Here is an 11,797-nt window from a genome sequence, read left to right on the forward strand (position 1 = left end):
ACCATTTAATGGAATTAAAATCGTCTATTTGTGTTTACAAGTTGTAGTCCTGTCTAATGTATGAAACATAGAAGAAGGAAAAAAACTGCACATTTTATATGACAGTTTCAACAAAAAAGGTAATTAATGTCCAATTAATGCATTAATTGGACACAAAATAAGAATTAGTGATTTCATTCACCATCTCTCTGTGCTGTGACTTAGTATAAGATTTCCTAACATCTGTTCGTTGTAAGAGAATTTGCAAATAGCTAGACTCACAAATATTTATTAAAACAATGTGAAGAAGATAGCTCAAATAAAATTGCCAAAGGTTGTAGAGGTATTTTAGAATTTTATCAATGAGGATGATATTGATTATAATCAATCATATCTTTAATGTTCTTTAATTCTCTTTTTCTCTAAGTAGCTTTAAAAGAGAAGGAGGAGAGAAGATGAGAGAGAGCAATGAACCACACAGTGATCACAGAGTTTGTCCTCCTAGGCCTTTCTGATGATCCCAACCTTCATATTGTGATTTTTCTATTTTTATTTGTCACATATATGTTAAGTATCACTAGAAACCTATCATCACTCTGACCTTGGTGGATTCCCATCTACAGACGCCTATGTATTTCTTCCTCCGAAATTTCTCTTTCTTAGAAATCTCATTTACAACTGTGTGCATCCCCAGGTTTCTGGGAGCTATTATCACCAGGGACAAGACAATTTCCTATAACAATTGTGCAGCCCAACTCTTTTTCTTTGTCTTCATGGGAGTGACTGAATTTTATATTCTAACTGCCATGTCCTATGACCGCTATGTTGCCATCTGCAAGCCTCATGAGCAGGAAGCTCTGCACTCTGCTTGTGCTGTGAGCCTGGTTGGGTGGATTTCTGACCGTATTCCCACCCCTGATGTTTCTGCTCCAGCTGGATTACTGTTCTTCCAATGTCATAGATCACTTTGCATGTGACTATTTTCCCCTCTTGCAACTGTCTTGCTCAGATACATGGCTCCTAGAAGTAATTGGTTTTTACTTTGCTCTGGTTACTCTGATGTTCACTTTAGCATTAGTGATTTTATCTTACATATATATTATCAGGACAATTTTGAGAATTCCATCTGCCAATCAAAGAAAAAAAGCTTTCTCCACCTGTTCCTCTCACATGATTGTCATCTCCCTCTCTTATGGAAGCTGCATATTCATGTACGCTAACCCCTCTGCAAAAGAAAAGGCATCATTGACCAAAGGGGTAGCTAGTCTCAACACCTCTGTTGCCCCCACGCTGAACCCTTTTATTTATACCTTGAGGAACCAGCAAGTGAAACAAGCCTTCAAAGATGTGATCCATGGAGTAGTATTTTCTGCAAATAAATGAAGTAAAATTTTTGTGAAAAATAAGAGCCACTGTAAAAAGGAATTAAGCAAACTCTTAAAATTTCTAAATATCTGTATTAAGTATCCTTGTTCTCTTACAGTTTCTTTATGTCAGAATATAATTTTGTATTTTTCTGGTCCATTTCTTCTTTTTTCATTCTCAAGTAGATCCAACACATTATTTACTGAATTATTTAGAAAATGTATTTCCCCTACATAATTTTCTTGAAATGATATGAATTTAAGACATGCTCTATGATGTGATATATTTAGGTAATTGCACTTCAAATGTAAAGCTTCAAACTTTGTGTAATTTCTTTTACATTTTCAATCGTAATATTGACAATTTCATACCATTTTTAGACTATGCATGTTCTGTATCTTTGCTTATTAAATTCAGTACCACAGGTAATATGTTCTATTGTGTTTCATCTTATGTGGAGATCTTTGTGAATTTTAAGGTGTATCTCTTATTTTCTCAATAAATCAAGTGAGTTCCTCATTCAAAATACAAAAATAAATTTAGGATGCATTATAATTATTTTATTCATATGGGCAGCAATTCAATAATTGACCTTTTGGCTTGAAATGTCATTTACTGATTCTTGGTTATATTGAAGGAGAATTTCAACTTCATTCAATAATCAGTATTTTGACTTAAAGTATCACTTACTGATTAATAGTTGTATTGCAAGACAATTTCAACTTCAAATGTTTATTAGTCTTTTATTTCTCCCAATTAATGTTGATTGGAAAGCTTTAAGTCTAACACATTTTATTTCTAAATTTATAACATAATGTAACTTTCAAACTGAAATACAAAAATGCTAATACAAATGTGTTTTGTAGAGATTTTATTTCTCTACAATTTCTCTAAAATTTCAAAAAAGTTTTAGTCTTTGTACCTCAACTATCTGCAGAGATCTGGAAATAAAACATCCTAATCCAAGAAAATACATCTGTTTGAGGAATTTAATCTTAATGAATATTTGTGATGCTTAAGATTAACATGTGACTTTAATTTAGATATTTTCAAGTATCATATACCTATTACTTTCATTTGTAATTCAAAAATGTGTCTGATGAAGAAATGACAGTGTTGGAAAGGATTTGTTCTTGCCTTCATGCACATCTAAATAAGAGAGAAAAAAATTTAAGAATAATTGATCATAATATAATTTTATGTGTTATTATCTGTAGATATTGCACGTGTTCATCAATATATTGAGATCTGAATGATAATAGGATTGCTTACATCATTAATTATTTATAAAATTATACCAAAAAGGAAGATGAAAATATTGTTACTTTTCTTATACCAATCTATCAGCCATGAGAGAGATAACAGGTTAAAAATATAGTATCACAAAGTCTCAGAGGGTAATTACAGCTTCCCTTTCTAAAAAAAATGTTTTTATTAGTATATGATAGTTATACAAGGTGTTTCATTGTGACCTGTATACATATATTGCATACATACAAACCCCAGTTTAGTTTATCCCCCCCATTAATCTTCCTCTTCTCCCACTCCCCTTCTTGAAATGTTTTCAACTGGTTTCAATGTTCCATATTCACAATATAGAAAATACCTCAACCATATTCACCCTCCTTAACCCTCTCATTTACCCTCCTTCCCTCACTAACATGACCTACATTACATTCCTATTCTTCATTGTTTTAGTGTCTTTTCATTATTCAATGGGGGTTTTGCCTTAGTATTTTACCTGTAACTGTATTGCACTTCAGTCAGTCAAATCCTATTACTCTTCCTTTCCCTTTCTTCCTATCTTATATTGTTCAACAATTTTCAGTGTGTTTCATTGTGTTTTGTTCCTATACAGATATGATATATTTCAATTTACTCACTCCCTATCATTCTTTTCTTCTTTTTCCCCTCCCTTAGTCTCTTCGTCTCTTCTAATAGTTCCAGTTTGGAAAAAATATATATATATGATAATGTTTATATTTGTATGTTGGATCTATCTTCCACATGTGAGAGAAAACATGTGACTGAAGTCTTTCTAGCTTATTTCACTTAACATGGTGGTCTCCAGTTCCATTCATTTATCTGTAAATGACAAAATTTCATTTCTTTATGGTTGATAATATTCCATTGTATATGTATGACAAATGTGACAGGGCATTCATCAGTTACAAGACATCTGGGTTGTTTCCATAGCTTGGCTGTTATGAATAATGTTGCAAAAATCATAGGTGTACAAGTGTCTTTATTGTATCCTGACTTACCTTCCTTCAGATATATGCTTAGGGGTGGTATTTCTGGATCAAATGGTAGTTCTAGCTTTAGTTTTTGAGATGCTTCCATCCTGATTTCCATAATGATTGTACTAATTTATATTCCCACCAATAATGTGTAAGGGTTACTTTTTCCCTTACATCCTTGCCAACACTTGTTTGTACTCCCACCCAGCACAACAATAAAGGAAAAAAGAAAAAGAAAAGAAAGAATAAAAAGACAGTGGAGCACAAAATTGACAAAAATTTTAAAAATGTAAAAATGTCACATGTATTACTAAGCAATATCCTAATTACCTCTCTGCACAATCTTATGTCATATGTAGCAAAAATTGACTTAGCAATGCTGTCATACAAATAATGTGACTGGTTTTTTGCTTTTAACCTGAACTGAGATGTCAAAACAAAGATATCATACTGATCATAATTCTGAAAACCTGTTTCTTAAGTATAATATTTGGTCTATATGACTCTAGCAAAAAGAAAGAAAATATTCATTATCTTTATATATAAATATTAATACTCAATTTTATGGGTTTATGTTAAGATTATGAGCAATGACATGTTTCCCTTTGGCTAACTATGTGGAGGACTATTTAATTTTTGAGTTCTGAGACTTAATCTTCAACTTACTCTCCATAAGCTTTTAGGAAAATTAGAAACATTAGCTTTCTGAGATTAATAGTAAAATTTTAATATGATTTTCTTATTTTGATTAATTCCTGGGAAATCAAAATCAAAACCATAGTGATATATCACCTCACTCCAGTAAGAATGGCTACTGTGAAAAAGACTAAAGATAACAAGTGTTGGTCAGGCTCTGGAAGGAAGGGAACTCTTGTGCACCGATTACAGGAATAAAATTAGTATAGCCATTATGAAAAACAGTATGAAGCTTTCTCAAAAAATTAAAAATAGAACTTCCATATGATTCAGCAATCCTATTAGAAGGAATAAAACCAGTATGCTGAAGAGACATTCACACTCCCATGTTTATTGTAATACTATTCATAAAAGCCAAGAAATGGAAATAATCTTAGTGCCAACTGACAAATGAATAAAGATAAATGTGGTTTATATACACAATGGAATATTATCCAGCCACAGGAAAGAATGACATCTCACCATTTGCAACAACATGGTTGGAACTGGAGAGGATTTTGTTAAGTGAAATAACCCAGACATAGAAAGACCAGTACAGTGTGATCTCATTCATATGTGGAATCTAAAAATGTTGACTTCATAGAAATTGAGAGTAGAATGGTGGTTGCCAGAGTGAGGCTGAGGAGAAAAGGAAGGAAAATGTTGATCAGTGGGTACTAAGTCACAGTTAGACAAAAGCAGTAAGTTTTGTGTGCTCTTGCACAGCAAAGTGACTGTAGACAGAAGCAATGTGCTGTATATTGCAAAAAATCAGAAGAAAAGTTTGTGAATGTTTTCACCTTAAAGGAATGATAACTGTTTAATGAGAAATGCTTAGCCTGATTTAAATGTTACATATGTATATACATATCAAAATATCACATGGGATGTTTTGATTATTATTACAATGTACTATTTGTTTTTATGTTTATGTTAAAAATAAATTTAATTTTAAAATTAAACTACATGGAAAGTATATCCTTAATCTGGGAAAGTTTATGTCTCCTCTGTTTCTGAATGACATCTTTCCTGGATACAGTATTCTTGGTTAGTGGGGTTTTTTTCTTTAGTGCTTTCAGTATATACCCCTAGTCTTTCCAGCTTATAAGAGATCCACTAAGAAGTTTGCTGCTAGGTGTGTTGAAATTCCATTCCATGTCATTTACTCTTGCTGCTTTCAGGATCCTCTCTTTCTCTTTCATGTTTAATAGTTTGATTGCAATATGTCCAGAGGTAATCTTTTGAATTGAACTTGATTGGAGATTTTTGTCCTTCCTATCACTGCATATTTATATCTTTCTTCATGTTTGTAAAGTTTTGTTATCATTTCTTTAAATAAGCCTTCTACCAATTTCTCTTTCTCTACTCCTTCTTTTGATGCTGTCTTATACTTTCTGTGAGCTGTTTTCATTTATTTTTCTTTTTTCTTCACTGATTATGTATTTTCAAAGAATTAATCTTCATTCTCACAGGTTTTTTTTTTTTTGGTGGTTGTAAGGTTTGAACTCAGGGCTTTGTACTTGTGACACAGGCACTCTACCACTGGAGCCTCACCTTCAGCTCCCAGATTATTTCTTTATCAGTTCTGCTACAGATCAATTCTGCTATAGATGCTATTTTGTTTTGCATTTTGTCTATTGTTCTTTTCAAGATTTATTTGATTTTTCATTATTTCAATCTCTGTTTAATTTCTGATACTTGTCTGAGTTGTTCTTTGTATTCTTGAAATTCACTGAGCTTCCTTAAAATAGCTATTTCAAGTTCTTTTCAAGTTATCCATATATCTCCATGTCTAGAACCAGTCATTGGTACTCTATTTTTATCCATTTGGTGTCATAATATTTCCCTGTCTGTTCTTAATTCTTGTGGTCATACATTAACATCTTCTTGTTCAATTAGATATTTCTTCCAGCCTTTGTCTATCTTTGGCTGAGAACATCTTACAAACAGTAAGCCTGTCTAGAGACTCTGGGTAGGCCTCTTGGTGAGATCTATATTCCCATAAATATTGTAGCCATTGCATTGCTATTGGGCAACCTAAGCCTAGCATTATTATAGCTGGAACAGCATATGCTGGACTCCAGTGCACCCAAGGCTGCCTAAGCAGCTTCTGTAGCCAAAGAAGCTGATGCAGTATTGGGGAACCTGAAGCCCACAGTTGCTGTGGTCTTCCATCTAAGGAGTGTCTAAAACCCAAGGCCTCTGCAGTGAGCCAATAGTGTTGTGAAACAAAACTTGAGTCCTTCTAGAAGGAGCGATGGATTCCTATGTGCCAGGGCGAGTCTAAAGACTCACTCCATGGGTACAATCTGGAGTCAAGGGCTGTGAGGTATTCACAATGTTGACACTTGTCTGTGTGTGTGTGTGTGTGTGTGTGTGTGTTATGATCCTGAAATTGGGATCCAAGGCCAACCAATCCCTATACTCACTTATTTCTCCTTTCCCATGTGATTGAGATCTCTCTCTTCACTGAGCTGTCTGGGATTGGGACAGAGATAACATGGGTAATGTAAAACTGTCCATCCTACCACCCTCTTCAATGTGTTTCTCATTATTACCATGCTATAACCAGGTTCTGTGATTTCAGGTGGTTGACTTGGCTATTATGAAGTTAATTTCATGTGTGAATGATTATTCAAATTGATGTTTTTGTAGAGAAATGATTGCTAGAAGGTCCTAGTAAACCCTCCTGCTGTGCCATCCACAAGATCTTCCACTACTTTCAGAAAAGTGTGAAACCTGGTAGCTGAACTATGATCCATTGGCTTAAAATAGTCAAGCATCCTTAGAGTACCTTGAATATAATTTGATGCATTATTAAAAAATAAGTATCCTATCAGCTATGGATATGAGTACAACATAGATGAATCAGACTAAATTAAAAATGAAATATTAATAGCTCTGGATAAAATCTAAATATAATAGAAATTAGAAGTAAAAGTAGAAAAATAAAATGACACTTTTGTCTTAAATAAATTCATATCATTTCAAGAAAATTATGTAGGGGAAATACATTTTCTAAATAACTCAGTAAATAATGTGTTGGATCTACTTGAGAATGAAAAAAGAAGAAATGGACCAGAAAAATACAAAATTATATTCTGACATATAAAGAAAACATAGGATGATATAATCATATTGATCAGTGTTAAATATGTAATGGATACACATTAAAACAGATATCAGAATTACTGATTCATTTATTTAGGTAGAAATAGTGAAAAATATTTACTACTGAAGAAAAATTTCCCCTGTCCTTGTTTTTATAAAAGAAATAAATATCTTTATTTGAATAGTATCACATTTCTTTAACTCAGACAGGTATACATTTTTATTTTTAAGTTTTTGAAAGATTTTATTTTTAAAAATTTTTGTTGACATAAATTAATTGTACAAAGGAATTTTATTATATTTTCAACATGCATATAATGTACCTTGATTAAATCCATCTCATTTATGTTACTCTTTATTAGCCATCCTCCCTCTTCTCCCCTCTTTTTTTTTTAACAGTTTTTCGTGGCTTTCATTGTGTTATTTGATATATAATGTATGTCTATAATATGTATATAAAATCTGAAAAGTGATTATTTTTCTATTTTCCTCCATACACTATTTAACAATAATACCTATAGCAATCATTTTTTTCTTTTTTTAAAATTTTATTTCTTTTATTCATATGTACATACAATGTTTAGGTCATTTCTTCCCCCTTCCCCCACCCCCTCCCTTTCTCCCTTCCCCCTTTCTCTCCCCCCCCAACCTCCTTGCTTCCAGGCAGAAACTGTTTTGCCCTTATCTCTAATTTTGTTGAAGACAGAGTATAAACATTAATAAGGAGGACCAAGGATTTTTGCTAGTTGAGATAAGGATAGCTATTCAGGGAGATTCCTAGCATTGCTTTCCTGTACATATGTGTTACATACTAAATTGATTCTTCTCAAACTAACTTTTTCCCTAGTTCCTGGTCCCCTTCTCCTATTGGCCTCTGTTGCTTTAAAGTTTCTGCATTAGTTCCTTTGCATTGAGGACATAAAATTCTTTCTTGTTTTTGTGGTTTCTTACCTATCCTCTACCTCCCTTGTGTGCTCTCTCCTTATCATGTGATCAAAGTCCAGTCCCCTTGTTGTATTTACCCTTGATCTAAAGTCCACAAATGAGGGAGAACATATGATTTTTGGTCTTTTGGGCCTGGCTAACCTCGCTTGGGATGATGTTCTCCAGTTCCATCCATTTATTTGAGAATGATTTCATTCTTCTTTATGGCTGTGTAAAATTTTATTGGGTATAAATACCACATTTCTTAATCCATTCATAAGTAGTGGGACATCTTGGCTGTTTCCATAACTTGGCTATTGTGAATAGTGCTGCAATAAACATGGGTGGGCAAGTGCCTCTGGAGTAACCTGTGTCACAGTCTTTTGGGTATATCACCAAGAGTGGTATTGCTGGATCATATGGCAGACCTATGTTTAGATTTTTAAAAAGCCTCCAGATTTTTTCCAGAGTGGTTGTACTAATTTGCATTCCCACCAGCAGTGTACAAGGGTTCCTTTTTCCCCACATCCTCACCAACACCTGTTATTGGTGGTACTTCTAATGATGGCTATTCTAACAGGGGTGAGGTGGAATCCGAGTGTGGTTTTGATTTGCATTTCCTTTATGGGTAGAGATGGTAAGCATTTTTCATGTGTTTTTTGGCCATTTGAATTTCTCCTTTTGAGAAAGTTCTATTTAGTTCACATGCCCATTTCTTTATTGATTCATTAATTTTGGGAAAGTTTAGTTTTTGGAGTTCCCTGTATATTCTGCTTATCAGTCCTTTGTCTGATGTGTAGCTGGCAAATATTTTCTCCCACTCTGTGGATGGTCTCTTCAGTTTAGAGAGCATTAATTTTGTTGAGTAGAAGTTTTTAGCTTTATGAAGTCCCATTTATCTATACTTTCTCTTAGTTGCTGAGCTGCTGGGATTCCATTGAGGAAGTCCTTGCTGTACCTATTACTTCCAAAGTATTTCCTACTCTTTCCTGTACCAACTTTAGAGTTTGGAGTCTGATATTAAGGTACTTGATCCATTTTGAGTTGATACTAGTACAGGGTGAAAAACATGAATCTAGTTTCAGTTTAGCAATCATTTTTAAGATATATTGATTACCAGGCATTGACAACATATTTTACTTATCACATTTTTTATCTAAACAGACATCAAAAACTATGTAAAGCAAGTTACATTCCTATAAAAGTTTGAGGAAGAGATGTTAGTTCAGTACCTTATCTCATCTTATGTGTATTTGTGAACAGTGTAGTCTTTACTGATTTTTCTCTTTAGGAAAAAAAAGGGTGAATGTAAAAGATGTGTTTTTCTTACATTGTCTTGAAGAAATTGTATATTATTTTCATCAATATGTTTCTCCTCAAACAAAGGAAATATATTGCCATTCTATTTTGAGAATTTGACTTCTTTTTTGTGAATCTAGAGTTTGATCTCAGGGCTTTGTGCTTGCAAAGCAGGCGCTTTACTACTTGAGCCACACTTCCAGTCGGTTTTGTTCCGGTTATTTTAAAGATGGAGTCTTGAGAGCTATTTGTGTGGGCTGGCCTTCAACTGTGATCCTACCAAGCTCTGCCTCCCAAGTACAGAATTTAACTTCTTAGCTTTTGGTTGACTGTATTTAACCCAACATGGTCTTGGGACAATTAATGTTAAAGTATTGAAGCTATCTAATGATGAACTATTTCCTGTTATAACAATCTTACAGTTGATGTGCTATTCTATTTTAATGTTATATAAACATGATTTTAAGAGCAAATAAAAATCCCTCACATTTTTGGGATATGGGTCAAGGAGCAATGCAAAATAATTACAATTATGACAATACAAAAAGGACATATAATTATGTCATTTCAGAGTTTTCCCTTATGGTATTCATGAGTACTATATCACATGTAATATTTTAACTCAATTTGCTAGTTATATAACTCAGAGACAGGGAAGATTGTATTTCTGAAATACAATCAAGGAGAATGTAATATAATGGAAGAGGTAGTATATTCTGGAAGATTTACAAAGTGATAAAATCTATAGTTCAAATACAAACACTGAAATGTTGACCAAAACTAGAAATGGTGTCATTCATAGAAGCAGGTGTTTTATTCAGTTTCAGCTGTAGGCAAAATACCATAGACTGAATGCCTTAAAGAACACAGGTTGTTTAAAATCAGGGTGCCAGAGTGGTAGAGTTTGGGTAAGAGTGTACTTTCTGGACTGCATGCTGCCACCTTCTGTATGTGTCTACATGTAGTTAAAATAAAACAAAAATTGAGGAGATGAACCAATTCAGGTTCATATATACATGGATATGTCACAAGTAAGCTCCCTGCTTTCATCTTTCCCACTTTCAGACACTCATATCTTTAAATTCTGCCAGTGATCAGCATCTGTCGATTTAAATGCATACCCACTTTATGCCCTTATTTATACCTAAAATTAAAATAAACAGAATAATTTTAAGTCTAACATAAGTTAAAAATATGCAATATCATATTTCTGAACATTTATTTTCTTGGTTCATAACTATTCCTGCAATGAGAAGATGTCATATGTACAACTGTAAGCAACAACTTCATGAAAATAAATGATACAGTGAATGGAAGTAGTCAAAGGAAATCAATGAAACTTTTAGCTAATTTGCTATAACAGTAATGGATGGCATGAAAAATTCCCTAAATGCAAGGGATTGATGGAGGGATAAAAGTCCTCATAGAATTATAACACTGCCCATTTCAGAAGACACATGTCATTTCAGAAAAACAAACCAACATCTCATTGTGGTATAGCAAAGATTTCCCTTGGATCCCAAAATTTAAAGGACACAAAGTATGCTAATTCTTCTGAATACAGGTCTAGAATTTCTGGAAGAAAAATCTGGACTCCTACCATTATGGAAGCATCAAATTCAATACACTTATTATCACACATGTTGCTTATATATTTGCTTCACACCAATTATTTGGTATACTTTCTTTTTTGAAGACTTATCTTTTAAAGCATCTTTAGGTTCACAGCAAAATTGAGAGAAAGGTAAATAAATTTCCCATATATAACCTGCCCCATATTATCACCATCCTCCACCAAACAACTGATGAATCTATAAGGACACATCGTGATTACCCAAAGTCTGTAGCTTATAATAGGGTTCATTCTTGATATTATCTAAGCACAGAATGTTTGGATAAACGTCTAATGACAGGTATCCATCAATAAATTATCATAGGACCATTTTCACTTGCCTAAAAAGCTTCATGTTCTGCCTGTTCACCTTTAACTCTTCCCTAATCCCTAATACTCATCTTTTTCATCCTTTTACTGTCTCCATAGTTTTGCCTTTTCTAGAATGTCATGCAGTTGGAATCATATACTATGGATCCTTTACAGATTGACTTCTTTCACTAAGCAATATGAATTTAAGATTCTTCCATGTCTTTTCCATGGCTAGATAGCTCATTTCTTTTTAATGCTGAATAATATTCCATTTTCTGGA

The 11,797-nt window shown here is 33.3% G+C and overlaps 1 pseudogene; it reads left to right on the plus strand.

Moving 5' to 3' along the window:
- Positions 1 to 447: 447 nt before the first annotated feature.
- On the plus strand, positions 448 to 1,362 carry LOC141425538 (olfactory receptor 6C3-like; annotated as a pseudogene).
- Positions 1,363 to 11,797: the final 10,435 nt, after the last annotated feature.

This window comes from Castor canadensis, chromosome 8, assembly GCF_047511655.1.
Source record: "Castor canadensis chromosome 8, mCasCan1.hap1v2, whole genome shotgun sequence".
Lineage (NCBI taxonomy): Eukaryota > Metazoa > Chordata > Mammalia > Rodentia > Castoridae > Castor > Castor canadensis.